Genomic DNA, 19280 nt, shown 5'->3' on the forward strand with positions numbered 1-19280 from the left:
CAGGCCCTGCTGGATGCTGCCTGCACCCCGCTTGTCTGCTCACAGGCGGCCACCACCCAGTAGGCCCTGCTGGGTGCTGTCTGCAGGTCGCTGCCGCCACGCCCAGCAGGCCCTGATGGGTGCTGCCTACGGCCCCGCTTGCCTGCTGGGCTCATGTTGCCAGGGTGATGCCGCCAGCGTCCTGCCCAGCCTCTATGGGCGCCGCCATCTTTGTTGCAGAGTGACAGCTAATTTGCATATTACTGTTTTATTAGATAGGATAGTGCCTGGTTAACAGCGCCTGGCACACCTTACCTATAGAAGAATTATGTTCTTTTTCTCTTCAGAAACCATATGAACAAGAAAAGATTTCAGAGTGAAATATTTAAAGTCTGATAAACTCAAAACCAAAACCACCAACCTAAAATTCTGTATCTAGCATAATTATCCTTCAAAACTAAAGGAGAAATACTTTCTCAGATAAAACACCACAACTTGGAATTTGTCACCTGTACACTTGCCTTGAAAGAAATGTTAAGAGAAATATGATTTGTAAATATTCCAGTCTGTGGCTTGTCCTTTTATTCCTTAAAAGTGTTGTTTAGCACATTTTTATTGGCTCAAATATTTTGCTACCAAAGCTTGATATCAAAATATATTGTGCTTCAAATATTTCTGAAAATAGTATCTCTGAAATGATCATTTAATTTAAGCTTATTTTTAACCTTGGACATGTATTGTTCTTTTATATTCAAAGTAATCACAAGCATAAATATTGGACTTGTATTTTCATGCAAAAGGTATGTGACTTTCCCAAGTAGATGTAGTTGTGTTAGGAGTAATGCCTGACCTTTCAATTTGAATTAATGACTCAGCACCCAGAAGATGTTCCTGATTATTGTTGCTTTGTTTTTGTAACATCCTGAGGAACAGATTACCTTTCCATCACATTAGGGATCAATATTATTAAAAGGGCCTTAGTTTCATCTCTTGGACTGTTCTTAGTTTGGCAGAGGACACTGTATAAATTACATACATACACAACCCCCCAAATCACTCCTTGGTTTGAAAATGGAATCTATGAATTGGCTTCTGTGTCCGTTTTTAGAGTTATTACCATGGTGATGAATAGTCTGCTTAGTTTTATGGTTGGCATGATTCTTCCTGGTTAGGTCACCTGTGTTTTCTTACTACCCGTTGCCTACACTTTGGGTTAATTTTTCCATCCAGTTAAATTTCACTAAAAAGCAAGTAGTTAGAATGCAAGCTAGTGATTTAGTAGAATTAGCTGTATCCATGCTTTTAATCTGTTGATTATTTCCTTTCAATGCTAACTAGCATGAGCTTACTCATTTCACATAGCTTTAAAACTTTGTTGCAATCAGAACTGGTGGGGGATTATTATCCTATACTGCAGCTGTAAGTTTTTCATCATTTGTTGAGCAATATGGGAGAGGCAGAAGACAATGAACAAAAGCACCTTAATAAGGGAAATTAGACTTATCCATTCTTGATTTTAATAAGTCAACATTTCAAGTACTTTGCCTTACTATATTTACATAAGCTGTGGCGGTGTGTCAGCTGTCTTAAAAGTTAAACTTCTAGGTATAGAAAACATTAAAAGAAATGTTAAGGTGTTTCAGTTAGGTTTAAAATATAACTGAAGAATGAGGAGGGATGAACACAAGCAAGACAATGAATCTGGGGCAATAAAATGAGTTGTTGATTTGGAGATATGTACTATATGCCAAGTGGTCAAACTGGATAGAATGACAGTTTCCTACTTGGGGGTTAATGCTCCTATTGCAAACCCAGCTGTATAAAGTCCTTCCTAGATGTTTAGAAATTAAATCAGGTAGGAAAATAGAACCCCAGATGCTACAGGCTGCTTGAGCAATTTAGAACAGTGGTTACTAGTGTATAACTCCGTTTAACCAAACAAAATAATCATATTTCGCAAGTAGAATGATGAATTGAAAGAGCTAGTGAATTTCAAACCCTGAAAAAATACCACTTACTGAATTACAGTCCTTGTTATCTATTTAATAATTTAAAACTAAGGAGTCATATTAGTTTAAATTAGTTTAGTGTCTTTTCTAACTCACAACTCATAGTCAAGATGGTTTTCCATTTAATTAGTCTAAATTAAAGAGATTTTTCTTTCTTTTTTACTTCTGCATTATTAATAAAATTGTAATAGTTATTTCTGCTTTTAGGATGACTGTGATTTCATTTATACCTAATAAGTACACACTACATTGTAGGCACTCAGTAATCTTTATGTTATTCTTTCAGGAGGCAAAGGGAGCTCAGGATAACATACATTAAATTAAAAAAAGATAAAGCTACAGAATGACACTTCAAAACCTTATTGCCATCTCACTATTTTGAGGAATGCCCACTGCATCACTCATGTCTCCAGGAAGAAAGCATTGCGTGTATATGTAGGGATGTGTGTGTATATGTATGTACGTATATCTGTTTACTCTTTGCTGTCACTCTGTAGCCATCCAGGCTTTGGACAAACCTGGCACTACTCTCGACTGTTTTTCACAAACCAGCCTGGCATGTATCACTGTTTGTTTAGTCTTTGCTGTCACTCTGTAGCCATCCAGGCTTTCGACAAACCTGGCACTACTCTCTTGACTGTTTTTCACAAACCAGCCTGGCATGTATCACTGTAGAACTTTTGTTCTAGTTCTTTTACTTGGACTTTGGCACATGCAGTATTTAAATTCTACTGAGCCAGTGCTGCCTTCTCCAGTTGATTCCTCCCTCCCTCCCTCCCTCCCTCCCTTCCTTCCATGCCAATCAGAGACTGGATTTTTTAATCCACAGATGATTACGAAATTCTCAGTCCCCTTTCCAAATTCCATCACTCTGTGGTCCTTGATAATAATCATCCCTCCTGTTTCTTGCTGTTTTTTTGCTTGTGATCTTTTTTTTTTTTTGTCTTAGCAACAGATTGCTTTGTTTTATATTTTTATTTATTCATTCTATTCTTGTATTTTAAATCTTTATTGTTGAGAGTATTACAGTTGTCCTCCCCACTCCCCCCCATTGCTCTTCCACCTAGTTCCTGCCCCATTCCAGGCCTTCACCACCTTATGGTCTGTGTATCTATAGGGAATACCCAAAATATGCATACACAGTATTTAGCTGATGGCCCAATTGATGTTTCTTTCTTTTCAGATTTAACCTATTGGAATTAATAATTATTCAAAGTGTGTATCCATTTTTGAAGACACCCTGTATATCTATAATCCAGATTAACTTTAGGGGCAATTTCTGTGTTTTATATATGAACCAATTAGCACACTCATGTATGCTAAATGAGACAAATTTCAATAAATGCGTAAGACACAATAAATTTATAATAAATACTTGTTTATTGACAGAGTTTATGAATTTTTTTATCCTTACCCAGGGATATGTTTTTATTGATTTTAGAGAAGAAGGGGGAGAGAGAGAGAAACACCACTGTGAAAGGGAGCCATCAATCAGTTGCCTCCCTACGTGCTCCAACTGGGAAACAAACCCAGAACTTCTTGGTGTACTGGGGACGCTCCAACCAACTGAGACACCCGGCCGGGGGCAGAGCTCATGGATTTAAAACAGTCATATTTTTTCTTTATTCATATATTTTTTTCTACATTCATCACTCTGTTCTTTAATGACGAATCAAGGCTGGGCTTGGCTGCTGTAATGAGATTCTATAAGTCTAATGTCCAAGGTCAGACTGTTGTAATGAATGAGGTGTCTACAAGTCTGATGTCCAGTCTGATATCCAAGGTTGGTACTGGGTAGTGGGTGAGTCACCACATGACTAAGAGTCATTGGTGTGACCTATTGTCTAATTTGTGACAGGGTAACAAAAGTATGAGAACGAAGAAGCACAGCAAGTGGAGCTGTTGTGTAAACTATACAGTGTGTGCATGCACATATACTCTCTGGGAGTGACTTCAGGCAATGCACATTTAGTGCTATGAGATAAAGTATGTTGCTGTTATAATTACTGACAGTCCCCATAAGTGAGTAGAAACAGGTTTAGAGATCTAGGAGGTAGGTATAAAATATGCTGGCTTATTCTGATTTATGGGCATGGATTCATGGGCTGGTGTTATCCTAATGGGGGCTTTATATGCATTAGCTCCTTAAAGTCACCCTTAGTTTCTTAAAAATGTATGGTCATGTCTGATTCTGTGCATGTCATTCTCAAATATGATAGTCTAGTCAAAGCCTTGATAATATAACTAATGTTTATAATTGTGTTCTATTAAAAGAACAGATTCTTATTGAACTTATTCAGATAACTCTATTGCCATGAAAATAAGAATACTCACTAAGAGTTTATGAATTTTGGAGGGATCAGCTAGGAAAAAAAGATAAATGCTTCAGTTCTGTTTATAAAGGTACTAGAGGCCCAATGCACGAAAATTCATACAAGAGTAGGCCTTCCTTCCTCCAGCTGCCGGTGCCAGCTTACCTCTGGCACCCAGGACCTAGGACCCGGGCTGGCTTCCCTTGGGCTACCCACAGGCACCTGAGACCTGGGCTGGCTTCCCTAGGGCCACCCGCAGGACCCAGGACCCGGACTGGCTTCCCTCCGGCCCCAGCTTTGTCAGGAAGGACGTCTGAAATGACGTCTGGAAGACGTCTGGTCTAATTAGCATATTACCCTTTTATTATTATAGATAATTTATCAAATTGCTATAACTTATAGGTGGCTTAAGAGAAGAGAAAAAGATTTTCTCAAATTTGGAAAACAAAACATTAAAGAACCAGTAATGCTTCAAACAAAAGTCATAAACATTATAATTATCCACATCAGTTCTATGTAATTAATTCTTGTGCTGCTCAATTTTTGATTAGCAGTTTTATGAGTCCATCCGCTTCTTTATTAGTTCTGGAATTCTTAGTCCAGTGGCGTGGTCTCAAAGTTATAGAGGTGATGCCATCATGGAGCTTTCTCACAGTGGCTGATTGTCAATACTTTCAAGGAAGAATCAGTAAATCAGTAACTGTGATGACAAATGACTTAAAAGTAGTCATGGTTAAAGTTCTGATGAGAGTTCATTTGATAAGGGGGTTTAGTTATTTCTGTGGCATACAACAATTTAAGATAATTGGACAACAAGGGTATTGACAGATATCTATGAACTTCATATATCCTAGAATACTTAAATTTAAAAAATATATATTCTATTGATTTTAGAGAGAAAGGGAGAGGGAGAGAGAGAGAGAGAAACATCAATGATGAGAGAGAATCATTGAGAATTTAAGATAATAATTGGACAATAAGGATATTGACAGGTATCTATGAACTTCATATATCCTAGAATACTTAAATTAAAAAAATATATATTTTATTGATTTTAGAGAGAAAGGAGGAGAGAGAGAGAGAGAGAGAGAGAGAAGCTAGGGCTAGAATACCTAAATTAATATGATATAGCCATACACATACAATCTATAAGGATTATCATCACTATTTATTTGAAAGTGCTTCACATGTAATTTAACATACCAAATACATCTAATTATTTTAACATCTTTAATTTATAAGGTGAAAGAGATTTTCCAGGGTCCCTGTGGGAAACCTCAAAATTAGTTTGAGGTGAAACAGATTTTATTTGGAATTTGATGTTAGAAAATTTTCCAAAACGCCAATACTCTATCCACTCAGCCAAACCAGCTAGGGCTAGAATACCTAAATTAATATGGTATAGCCATACATATACAATCTATAGGGGTTATCATCACTATTTATTTGAAAGTGCTTCCCATGTAATTTAACATACCAAATGCATCTAATTATTTTAACATCTTTCATTTATAAGGTGAAAGAGATTTTCCAGGGTCCCTCTGGGAAACCTCAAAATTAGTTTGAGTTGAAACATTTTATTTGGAATTTGATGTTAGAAAATTTTCCAAAAATATAAAAAGGTTTGGACACTTGACCAAATAGAATCACAGATCATTATGAAACAAGGCTTAATTACTTAACCTAAGTTAAAGCAGATATGGAAGGCTATATAGTTGTGAACAGAACTTAGCTCTTTTAATATTGAGAAGACTCAGTTTCCTTAAGTTATCAAAGACCTGAAAATACTATGTGAAGCACAGAAACTTATTCTAAGGTACAGCATCTTGTTTTCTGAGACAGATTTCTTAAAAGGTACAGAAAACTCAGAGGAGTAGTGATGTTTTTTAACATTTATTACTTAACATCAATAAGGTGCTATGCTATGCTCTTTACATGCATTATTTTATTCAGTCTCTATGAGGAAGATACTATTATTTTCATTTCACAGATAAGCAAAACACTTAGTGAAGTAACTTGGCCAGAGTCATACATCTGTCAGTAATAGCTCTAGTATGTGAACCTGTCTTCCATTGCACCTGAGTTCTTTATAACTATGTTTATGGCCTACATGAATGATTTGTTTAAGGTCATGTAATTCTAAATTGTAGAGCCAAGGGAAAATAAGTAAGGTTTTCGGTTTCAAATCCATGGCTTTTTTGACCACAACTTGCCACCCCTTGACGTAGGGTTATTGAATCTATTTTCCAAAGCTCCATGTCAGGAATACTGAAAAATTAGATACGCCAGTATTTGAACCTGTCTTGCATTGCACTTGAGTTCTTTATAACTATGTTTATGGCCTATATGAATAAATTGTTTAAGGTCATGTAATTCTAAATTGTAGAGCCAAGGAAAAAATTTAAGTTTTTTGGTTTCAAATCCATGGCTTTGTTGACCACAACTTGCCACCTCTTGACATAGGGTTATTGAATCTATTTCCCAAAGCTCCATGTCAGGAATACTGAAAAATTAGATACTATTGTTAGGATTATCATTAAAAGGTCTTGAAACTGCAAACTGAAAGGTTAAGAATTGGTTTGGAGAATTAACATTTTATTGACTGAAAATACACTTGAAAGATGTTATTTAATATTTTGCCTAAGCCAGGGCAAACCTTCATTATATTAACACTTTTCAGCCAAAGGCCATATCTAAATTCTGCTGCCTGGGCAGGCGCTAGTTCAGTGAGATTCAAAGATGGTAAGTCACTTTTAAAACCTATCTAAATTCTGCTGCCTGGGATTCAGTGAGATTCAAAGATGGTAAGTCACTTTTAAAACGGATACATCCTCTGGCAGTTAATGTCAGTGCATCTCTGTGGCGTTCAGCTCAGATCATGTCGAAGTGTTGCCATAATGGCTTCAGTTATGTGACCATAGTTCTCAATTTCATTGACACAGCTTGTCTGGCTTAGCCACCTCACCATACATATTTATTGGTAACATGCAAGCTTCAAGGATCATTTGATGTGCAAATTTAATTGCAGGTTTTATTTTTAAGTGATGACATAAGCTGTATCATTCTAACAATTATTTACACAGTTTTTTCTAGACTGCTACTCTGAAAACAGGCCTTTCATTCTGATTTAATTGTTCAGAGCTGCTTGCTCAGTATTAGCTTGTTAAGGTAATATATAATGAGTCTTCTAGTAGAGTCAGGCTTTGAAATTAAACTTGGGCATTTCTGCTGATTTTTGGGTAAGATAGTACCTTATCAACATTCACAATTCATTTTCTCTATTGCTGATTGTTCCCCTCCCTTTCTTCCTTCCTCCCTTCCTTCCTAGTGCCACAGCGCATGATTATATTTAGGGAGGTTAAGTCTCATTATCTGTCTAATGTGATATTTCCTGACTGTATTACAGAGTTAAGGTAAAAATGCTCTGGGAAGCTTTGGTACTCTTATATGAAATGCCGTTTTCTTTCCAAATGGCACTAAGAGCCTAGAAGTACCCATGCTTTTAATAAGCGAAAATAGTCCAGTCCTTTTTTTTTTTTTTTTTAGGAGCTTAACCTTTCTATGGATAACACAGCTTTTGGGGATGATGTTATGTTAAAAAAATGCTGTTTTATAAAGAACATCTTGTCAGTTCTTTTGATATGCATTCAGCAAACCAGTTATGCCGTGTGCTAGCACTATCTTGAGTTAGGTGAAAGGTGAAATCTTAGTGATGGAAAATGTTGGTAGTATATGCCAAAAGCTTCCATTTTCAATGTCTCTAAGAAATTCTTTGTATCTATTGTGTTTCAGCAGAGTCTGTATTTAAATGGGAAAATTTCAGTAGAAATTGGAGGTTCTGTCAAAGGGTTGTTTGATAATTTGTGAGGTGAATTTACAGATGTCCTTCTAGCAACGAATAATTTCTCTTCATTTATCATTAGGTTGTCTATTTGGTAATTTAACTTTGCTGGAAATTTATCATTGTATGTTGAAAAGAGTAAAACTGACATTTACTATGTTTTAGCCAAAATCTAATTAAGTAGTTTTTCTCTTTTTAAATTTGAATTAGGAGGTCTTCTAGAGTATTAGATCTGAATGAAATCTTATAAATTTGTCTTATTGATCTCATTTTACAGGTGAGGAAATGGAGGCTGAGGGAGGTTAGGTTACTTGCTCAAGGTTACAGAGCTATTAAGTGGCAGACTTGGTGCGTGAAAACAAGCCTTGGGTTTCCTAGTGCTGAGGTCTTTACACTTTACATGAATAGAAATGAGAAATCACTCTTTTCTCTTTCTTCTACCATTTTCTTCAAATTTTTTTTGACTTTTTGATTTACATTGCCAAATAAGATTGTGATATATTGTAACGATACAGTGATTCCTAGGTTGAAAATGATACTTAAAATCTATAATCACATGTATTTGTTTGGTGTTTCTGTTAGTATAGGCCTAAACGTTGTCAATTTAAGGCAAAATCACATTACCATTTTGTTCACTTTTATACCCTGTTACACCATTTTGCAGTTCATCTTTGTGAAATTAGTATTTCCCTAACTTATAAAAGACTCAAGCCAGTTGTAGACATGAAGATTTAATTATGATCTCACTCTCCCACTCTGTGGGAAGAATGAATAATGTTGGTCCTGATGTTTTTATTTATTCTCCCCAAGCAGTGCCCATTTGTATATTTTTTGTTTTCTGTCTTTAATCCAGTTTCTATGACCAAACAATAGCTCAAACCCAAAGTGACTCACTTAATCTTTTTTTATATTAACCAATTAGTTCTTCCTCTCATTCACATACCATGCATCTTTGCCCTTTTGTATGCCTATAATATATTAGTAGTTAGACATGATTCTCCCAAAATAGGAATTAATATTGCATCTCCTATTCCTTCTCCAGATAAGTTGTTAAAACATTTGGTTGGTCATTCTACCCAAACAAATTTAGCTAGCTTAGCTTATATGTAATTGAGATTTGGTCATATGTAGTTCATAGTTTCTTCTAGAAACCTCGTTTGGATTTTGTCTTGTTAGTAGCTCATTAATTTCTTATTCCTATTTAAAAAAAAGGTTTTAAAGTTAGAAAGATAAGAAGGGTTGGTTTAGAGAAGAGAAAGCAGATAGTGAATCTTAGGAGAGGAAGGAACGATACATAAATGAGGAACTGAGTTTGAAGTGTACAGGAACTGAGAGTCAAGTTCTGCTATATTTCCAAGATGAATGGATTGTGACATTGCTGATCCATTATTCTTGGCTGTCCTAACGATTTATGTGAATGACTTCATGTCATTTTGGATCCAGTGATCTTAGTTGATAGGTTTAGCTACAGCCTGTCCTATCTGCCAGCATATTTGTGGTTACAAAGTGTGGAATGTAGAGCAAGGTTACTCATAGAGATGTGTGTGTGTGCATGTGTGCTGTTTCTAACTTCCTTCAGTGATTAATGGAAAAATGTGTGGTAATCAAATCTATAATGTTCCAAACATATAACGTTTATGGTTAGTTCTGTTAATTGCCCTGTCTTAGAAGGGTGAGGGAATAAATACCCCATGAGCATTGCTTAGATTGTGCCATATCACTGGTGTCCTGAGTATGCATATGAATGATTAAGGTGTTAGTCATTGCAGCTTTTTGTGAGTATTCTGCATAATGATTAGTCATATATCAGCATGTACCAGATTAGCCTTTTATGAAACTACTAGAGGCCTGGGTAAGGTCCCTAGACTTGGCCGATCGGGGCCTTCCGGCTGCCAGCCAGGGCCTCCCTTCCCTGGCTGCCAGCTGCCGGCTGGGGCCTTCCTTCGTTCCGCGCCACCCCCTCGTGGTCAGCACATGTAATAGCGAGCGATCAAACTCCTGGTCTCCCAGTCTAACTCCCATGAGGACAGTTTGCATATTAGGCTTTTATATATATAGACTAGAGGTCTGGTGCACGGGATTTGTGCACTGGTGGGGGGGCATGGCCTTTAGGGATCGCCTAGTTGTGGGAGCACTGCTCATCCCAGTCAGCTGAGCAGCCATGGGTCTGCCCTCTGAGTAGCTGCTCCCGCTGTGGGAGTGCTGCTTATCCCTGTCAGCTGAGTGGTGCTCCCACCGTGGGAGTGCACTGACTACCAGGGGGCAGCTCCTGTGTTGAGTGTCTGCCCCCTGGTGGTCAGTGCACATCATAGCAACTGGTTGACTGGTCGTTCTGGTCATTCCGCCATTCCGTCACTGGGCTTTTATTATATAGGATCACTAACATCTTTACCATTGATTTGGAGCCAAAAAGTGTATCAGAATTCTGTTATTTTAACAGTAGGGTATTAAATATACTTGTTAACTTATTAGGAAAATGACGTCTTAGAAGAATAAATGGGTCTATTTCTAAACAGTAACATTTCTGACAGTTAGCAGACCCATTGTCCTAAGAGATATTATCTTCAAAATGACAGGGGTTGGAGTTGGGATACACTTTAATAGTCCTTTCAGTTCAAGGATACATTGAAATGTCGGGTTGGAATTTTGTGATTATATTTTTTATTTTGAAAAAGGCTTTCCCTTGTATTAGTACTTTATATTGTTCTCTACATTGGTTCCAAAAGTTTATTATTTTTCTCTTCTCACTCCCTTGATAATGCTGCCCCACATCCTGCCCTTTTTTCCTGATGTCCTTCTGTTGCAGGCAGTCTGGGTTCCCTGGGATACAGACTCTGAGGTGGAAATTAGTGTGCAGGAAGTATGTTGGAAGGTTCTCTTAGGATCAACCCCTGTGGAAAGAAGGGAAGGAAGAAACCAGAATGGGCAGAGAGGAAGTTAGGCTGCCAGGCAGTCTCAGTGGGGATCTGACTCCCGGGGGAGCTCTGAAGCGGGACTGGCTCTTCACCATTGTCTCTAGCTGAGGAGAGGGTCCAAGTCTTTACATTCCCCATGTCAGTCTGTTATTGGCGAAATTGGGGTATCCTCTTCCAAGTGCTGGGGGTGGGGTCCTTATGATATCTCGAGAAAAATAATTTTCTGAGACTAGCATGGGAGGATGAGTGATTTTTATTTGCATGGAATTACATCCCTGGGTTTCCAAAGTCCCATCCAGTCATAGAAGTGCAGCTGGGGTTTCAGTAAAGCTAAAAAAAAGCCAGTGTCCAGAGTTTCTTTTCCATGTTGCAGCCGGGTCCAGTTCAGCATCAGGCCAGTTACAGTCCATTAGTCCATTGTGTGAGGGTCCATATGGCCATGGGCCATGTGGGTGAATGCAGGGAAGCACGCCCCAAGCAACCACAGTCCCAAGGGTCCCCAAAGCACAAGAGCACAAGAGAGTGAATTTCTTTGTTCAGGGAATTAAGTACCCCAAATTTTGCCCCCTTGCAGTGGCATGCCAATTCTGGCCAATGACCTGTTCCCAGGTGTGACTGACAGCAAGCACCTTCCCAACATCACCCCAACTTTAGTGGGCATGTGTCTATTCTCCCTGTCCAGTCCCTTCCCTCAGCGATTTGCGGAGAATAGACTGTGGCTTCCTGGGAGGTGTAAAGCTGTAGTTCCTGGTAAAGCTGCCCAAATGACATGTCTATAATATCTGGCCTTTCCTTTGCTCCTTTCTTGTTATTAATAACTAGGTTAATTACAACGGTATCAAACCCATCTTTGGATGTGGGCTGCCTTGGGAAGGGCGCATGAGCTTTTGTGAGCAGACTCTTTAGCCAAGGACATTCTCAAGAAAGCTGATGGCTGAGGGCTGTATGCTGGTAGCACTGTAGCAACTGGTGAATAAACCTTTCAGTCCTGAAAATGGTATCTTATGGTACAACACTGTTTCCACTTCACCTTTTTGCAAGAGTGCTGGAAATGGTTCAGAATGGCCTGGGGATGGGTCAGAATTTCCTGGAATGGGGAGTTGGAGGACATACTGGTCAGGAGCTTGAAAGATGGTAGAGAAAAGTTGGTGTGGAGTAGGTTCTGACAGATAACTGAGTTCTGGCATTGATTATTGTTTTTCTAAAAAGATTTTAAATTTCTATCTACAGTGACACTGTTCCCTTTTTAAGTTACAGAAACCTGATGAAAACTCTGGGTGGTCATTTCAGAGCAGTGTGCATATCTGTAATTATATAAATCCTGCTTGGTTTTTTAAAACCTACCTATTTATTCAGTTTTCTATTCTCTCTCTCTCTCTCTATATATATATACATATATACACACACACACACACACAGTGTATATATACACACACTAATGGCCTGGTGCATGAATTTGTGCACACTGAAAGGGAATTAATTAGAAAAAATATTTTAATATCACTATTTGCCCTTTCTCTATAATAAAAGTGTCAACCAAATTCACTATCGACAATGACAGATGGAAACACATGTGTGCGATTAACGCCAGCGAGAGCTTTATATGTATCACGCATGGGCAAGTCCACTTAGCCTTTTATAGATATAGAATAAACTCGCTTAATTAGACCTGCTTTCTGATTTAGCTAAACTTTTTCCAGCCCAGTGAAGCACCCCAACTTCTCTTTCAGGTAGTTGTCAGAAACCCAGCAGTAAATATCAACATGAAGCAGATTATTATTGTAGATCACACAGGGAGAACAAAGGGTAAAATATTTAACTGCAGCAGTGTTTGACTATATTCTGTGCAGTGACAAAACCTGGTCATTTTCAAGGTCCACCATTTCTTACTTCTTTTCAGATGAGTCAAGTTTCTAAGCTTTCTAAATATCTGTTTTCCGGCTAATGAAAAGAAAATAGGATTCCACCAAGTCTCCTATCTACCTATTCCAGGACTTCTGTGAGGATCAAATGAGATGAGGCACAGAAAACACTTCATAGACGTTTGGTTAAAGTGTAAAATGTTTCCACTTGTGTTCCTATTAACTCCAAGGAGGCTAGCTAGTCGCTAGGGAGAGGAAGCCAGGCATTGCTACGTGAGGTCATTACCCAGCACCCACAGCGACCATTTCCTGGCTGGGCTGGGCTATGGGCTGCAGTCTCGGCTGGGATTTGGTGGGCTGTCGCTCCAGGGTGGTGGTGGGGCCCGTGTCCCACTTGGGGGAAGCTGTGTGTTGCTTTCTGGGCGCCAGTTTGGGCCATGGGGTCTCAGCAGTCTTGGCTGGGATTTGGTGGGCTGTTGCTCCAGGGTGGTGGTGGGGCCCGTGTCCCACTTGGGGGAAGCTGTGTGTTGCTTTCTGGGCGCCAGGTCTGAGGTGCCGTTTCTCTGTGCTCATCACGGCAGCTCCTGCATTGAGCATCTGTCCCCTGGTGGTCAGTGCGCATCATAGCGATCGTTAGGAAGGTGGGAAGGACACTTAGTATATTAGCCTTTTATATAGATAGATTTTATTGTTGATAGTATTATGGATGTCTTCCATTTCCCCCTCTTTACTCCCCTTCTCCCAGTCCCTACCTGCCCCACCCCCCAGGTCTTTACCACCCTATTGCCCGTGTCCATGGGCTATGCATTTAAGTATATAAGTTCTTTGGTTTATCTCTTCTTGTCCAGTTTTCTATTCTTTATAGGCTTTTTCCTTCCTCCATCTCTTTAATGTGCTTTTATTTTTGCATCTTCATATTAAAAAAATAGTTGAGTGCTAAGTTTTGTTTGATATATCTATTAATGCTCAATCACAGTAAATCATTTCCTCACATATTTTGTAATTCCTAAATTATAAACTCATCTTCAAGGGGATTGTTTTTTTGTTTTTGTTTTGTTTGGGTTACTTTTCTAGCTTGTAGAAATCCCATGTGGCCTTGTTTATGGAGTGTTATTTATAATGGTTTTCTGTTTTGTTTATTCCAAATAGTCCAAGGATATCACTAGCCCAGGACCCAGTTTATTTAATTTCTTAGCTTGGAGATTCTCGTACAAATAAGATTCAAACCTCAAAACTGTTGTGTCACAGGCGTAGGCTTGTAATTTCTGGATGTAGCATTTCCCCTGCCCTCTCATCCAGACTCTCAGGGACAAGGTCCCTTGAAGTCTTTCTAAGACAAGGGTGGGATTGTTCTGCTCCACTCACCATTTTTAACTGCGATTACAGCCCTTTGAAGATGGCTCTGGTTTTATGGAAGACCTCGGTACCAACTTTATACCTGCCCAAGACCTCTTCTGTCCCTGCTTAGCATCAGGCTGCTACCTGATTTTCTTCAGAAAAGCAGGGCCAGAAATCTAGCTCTCTTGAGAGAGCACTTCATTCTGATTTCTTCTTGAGAGAGGCATTTCCTTACCAATTTCAAGTAGCAGTAAGCGCTAAAGAGACCCCAGTGACCATTCCTGGCAGCCACAGTTGACAGTATTTGCTTTTGTGCTTACCACTTTGTCCTGTTCTATAATTTTCTTTACAGCAAGTACCCTATGTATTTAATTTTTAAAATTTGTTACACTCCTTTTCATCTTTTCTGTTTATAGTGGAAAGTCTTCTTCACTAGCTTAGTTGGCCCAATTGCTATATCCAAAATTCCTACAACTTACTGATTAATCTCTAGTACTCAGATTCCACCTCTTTAAAATGGGAGTAATAATAGTGTCTATCTGTATAGTGTTAGTTTAGAGCACGTAGTAAGTTCTCAATCAGTGTTAATCATCATTATTTGCATCATTTAAAGCTTTAATCTGCCACCTTAGGGAAGAGTTAGAAATGCAGTAGTGGCTGTGTTTACTTACTTAACAAGAAGAGGAAGTCTTAGTTAACTCCCTAGAGAAACCAAAGGAGAAACTTTGTTCAGTATGGTACATTGCTGAGACTGAAGCATCCAGCTCCACCCTCTCTGTTGATAAGCCAAAGGTCATTTGGCACCAAGAGTGAAGTGAGAGAAATGCCCTCTCAGTATTGCCTGGAGGACTTCGTAGCGGAGTTTTGCCTGGACTGTGTGGGTAGGTAAGTTGGAGTTTGTGAAATATTTTCTTTGCTAAGGAGGGCTCTCAAAGGCATAATTATTATTGAGATATTTGTAGAGCTTTCAGTCTCTGTAAGCTCTTTAATAATCTTTTAAATTCCCATTTGGAATTCCAAGTGGATTCTGAATTTGGTGAAATCGGGTCCTGCCTCCTGGCTTCTTGCTTATGGAGATGGAGATTTAAAGGATTTCCTCCCCTTAGGTCAGGGTGTTTAAGAGAATAAGTTCATCCCCAACATAGCTAAGAAGATATCTGTTCACTGTTAACAGTTGGGAAAGTACAGACTTTCAGAAAGTTATTTTTAAATTAATATGATATGCAAAAGACTGTGATTATCCCATAAATATTAACTGCTTTGGGTTGTTTACACAATGTTAGTTGTACTATGAAAATTTGCTTATTAACCGAGTTCAGCTTCTTAGGTTGTTATTGGCTTTGATTCCACAGACTTAACACTGCCAAATTTCTGTGTAAACATTTTCTTGGGCCTGAAATGTAGTGAATATTTAAAGTTTTTTTTTTTTTTTAAAAAAACCCCTGTATATTAATGGAACTTGTAAACGTTTAAATAGTCAATTAATGGAAGTTTTAAAAGAACAACTCTTTAAAAAAATCCAATTTTGTACTTTTGATGTTTTAAATATAAAATTTGACCTCAGTGACAAATATATGTAATTGTTAATATATTTTTGTAGTTCTTATCAATTTGTTAATTTAATTTAAGTCAGAAAGAGCCTTTTGGTTATTGCTCAGTTACTAGGAATTGGGTGCAAGGCTAAGTTTTAGTATTTAGAAATAAATATTATATTTTGTTCTCTAGATAGAGAACAAAAGTAAATAACTGGTTACATCCATGTTTTGGTGTTGGGAAATGTAATACATTCTTGCGTTCAAGTGCCGTGGTTATGGCTGTATTGATCCTTTTTGAAATATAGTCTTGAAAATGTTGATTTTCCTTTGAAGTGTCTGTTTATTATTAAGACTTCCTACATCATAGGAGAATTATCAATGCACACAAATTTTTAATGGCACTGAATGCAGCTTTGGTAGCATCAGTAGGTGAGGTGGCTTGAGATGTTTATGGCCTGATTTCGTTTTACCCTGTGACAAAACTTTGGCCAGCTTTACAGGCCAAATGTTAAGGCAGATGTTAGTTGAGTATGAATTTCCTATGTGCCCTGGGAATGGTATATAAAATATTTGTTCTTTGCCCACCCTATTCTCACCTAAAGGAGGCTATTGTACCTGGAGTGCTTTAAAAGTTTCTGTTTTTCAACAGCTACCTTTGGAAACAGTTCTTCAGTTAAGTAAATTGCACATAAGAGGAAATGACTATAGAGAGGATAAGACATTTAGACTCATTTTTTATGTACATAATTCTGAAATAAGTTATGTAGAGAAATCTCCTTTTTAGTTTATTTTTCAATGAAATTGTGTCATTAATTCATCAAGGTAGGTATGAGATTTCCTTAGGGGAATTTCCTTGGAGTTTTAAGGGGAACATAAATCAGCTCATTATACTTTAGTCTTGTAAGTAATAATTTATTTGAATTGTATAAAAATTTTATGTAGGTGATAATGATAAAATAGGTGATCATGTGCTTTTGATTATTTACCTTACAGGATAGTTCTAATTTAATTAAACAAGTATTTTTTAAAATTTATTTTAGAGTTAAGTTTAAGTTTGTGAATGTGTTTTTTAAAAAAAATAAATTTCTGTTGATTTCAGAGAGGAAGGGAGAGGGAGAGATAGAAATATCAATGATGGGAGAGAATCATTTGATTGGCTGCCTCCTGCATGCCCCCTACTGGGGTTTGAGCCCACAACCTGGGCATGTGTCCTGACTGGGAATTGAACAGTGACCTCCTGGTTCATAGGTTGACGCTCAACCACTGAACCACACTAGCAGGCTGTGTATGTATTTTTAATTGTTTAATTTGATATGTAAGCACTTAAAAACGGACTTTTCAGCTATGTGAAGAAATTATGCTTTTTTATTTTAGTTCAAAGTTGTGGCATTTGTATACAGAATCTTGTGTATAGAATATATTAACTAGATTTGGGAATTTGATTAGAATAAACTTGTGATAGTTTTAATTCTTAATATATTTTTTAAAATTTAAGGCAATCTGTGAAATATTTTCTCTCTGTACTTGCTAATGTAAAATCTGAGCTGAATCGCTATGTGTGTGTCTTAAACTTGCCATCGATCTCACACGAACGTTTGTCCAAGAAGACTTTGCTTTTAGGAACATTTCTATAGCATTCTTGAATATTAAGAATGCGTTATGGGAGATATTTATGTAATTCAGGGTCATATTATTTAGCTCTACTAATTATGCAATTCTAACAGTCATATTTAAAAATCTGACAATATTATTTATTACTATTAGTATTGCATTCTTTGTTTTTCTTCATTGTTTCTAAAAAAAAATACTTTTCCCTCATTTGCAAGTAATTTTTCTTTATTCCACTGTTTTATACAATTTACCGGACCATGCAACACAGTTAGTATCCATTAAGTAGAGCCCATGCATATCAATCTTGGACACAAAGCCTGGGATTGTAGTTGGAAAAAGCCCTCCTGCTGCTCTTCCCTCTCCTTCCAAAGACTTGAATGTAGTCTCTCAATTTATTCAAAGCCTGGGTTTGTGAAAGCCAGTTGGTCTCCTTTCTGCCCATTCATAACTGATGTCGCACTCTTCTGGATAAAAACTGTCACTGGCGTTCCCATTTCTCATCATTTAAAACTCAAAATCTGAGATGTAACTTATCATTTGTAGCCACGTAGCTCATTTTATGGCTTAAGCTTCTTGATTTTTATGCTTTACACCTCCCACTTCCCATCTTTCTCTTTACCTATACCACAATTGGAGTTTCTGCCTCATATCCACAATTTACATCATCCTTCAGGTCTACCAGCCGCCCCATTAAATTTCTTCTGGCCCTCTCTTCCAACATTAAAAGTCATCTATTATGTATTTTCTGCATTTTCTTCAGGTACTTCCTGTTCTGTCTTGTGTTAATGTTATTTTTACATGTGTTACAATGTTTTACACCTCCTATGTAACATTTCTGACTTTAAATGATCCACTGAGTTAAGTCTCTATCTCTTATTGGATGTGGGTTCATCTTGTATCTCCCATGCCGTCTTGTATTCAGTAGATGCTCATTGTAAATACTGGGTGACTGAATAAATAAAATGACTGACATGATAGTGAGTTATTGACCGTAAGACTTTTCACTGCTCTGTTGAAATGGACATTTAGGAACAGAGAATCAACTAGAGATCTAAACAAGTATGGTGTGGTTCTCTGAATCAGAGCTACTGCCCACAGTGAAAGCTGAAGAAACAAAGAGTGGTCTTAGATGATGTTTAGTGGCTTAAGACTGACAAGGAAAGAATGACTTTTTCTAGGTAAAAGCTTTGGGCTGAATAGGTAATTGAAGAGTAACATTTGCTTTGTAACAGTGACTACAGTTTTGAGTCAGAACGTTTTTCAAAAGTTCATAGTTTTGGAATAGTACTGTCAGTTCTGCTATCATGCTTGCTTTGAAAATGAGATATTGTTGATATTAGGGAACAATTTGAGTATAATATAAATCTTACATTTGCTATGCGTGATTTTATCTGAGCGATTGCAGGTGACTTCACTAAGCCACGTAGGATACACAAGCACACACCTCAGATATCTTCTAGCTACCTTACTTCACTGCATACTGTAAGCTATAGCCACCATATCTCATTTTATAACTTTCCCTTCCATTTCAGGTAACTCTTCTCCCATCATTTCACAATAACTCACCAGCTGCAGCCCTTTGGACAGCCAATTCTAGAAGCAAAGTTCATGTCTTTTTCAAGGTAAGGTGCCATATTGCAGTTTTTTATTTTAACCGTTTAACACAGCGGTTCTCAACCTGTGGGTCACGACCCCTTTGGTAGTCAAACAACCCTTTCACAGGGGTCGCCTAAGACCATCCTGCATATCAGATATTTACATTACGATTCATAACAGTAGCAACATTACAGTTATGAAGTTGCAAAGAAACTAATTTTATGGTTGGGTCACAACATGAGGAACTGTATTTAAAGGGCCAGAAGGTTGAGAACCACTGAT

At 37.8% G+C, this 19280-nt stretch overlaps 1 protein-coding gene across 3 annotated transcripts in view; it reads left to right on the plus strand.

Annotated features, from left to right (window-relative positions):
• Positions 1–19280, plus strand: part of EPS8 (epidermal growth factor receptor pathway substrate 8) — a 172304-nt gene that overhangs the window by 49324 nt on the left and 103700 nt on the right. The window contains exons 1-2 of one of the 3 annotated variants that reach the window (XM_014540173.1): positions 15053–15141; positions 18935–19024. The gene's annotated coding sequence lies outside the window, so the exon portion shown is untranslated. Of the gene's footprint in view, positions 1–15052; positions 15142–18934; positions 19025–19280 lie in introns of those variants that run through there. The other 2 variants (XM_014540174.1, XM_014540175.1) reach the window with 2 other exon arrangements.

Source organism: Myotis brandtii, unplaced genomic scaffold, assembly GCF_000412655.1.
Source record: "Myotis brandtii unplaced genomic scaffold, ASM41265v1 scaffold237, whole genome shotgun sequence".
In the NCBI taxonomy this organism is placed as follows: Eukaryota; Metazoa; Chordata; class Mammalia; order Chiroptera; family Vespertilionidae; genus Myotis; species Myotis brandtii.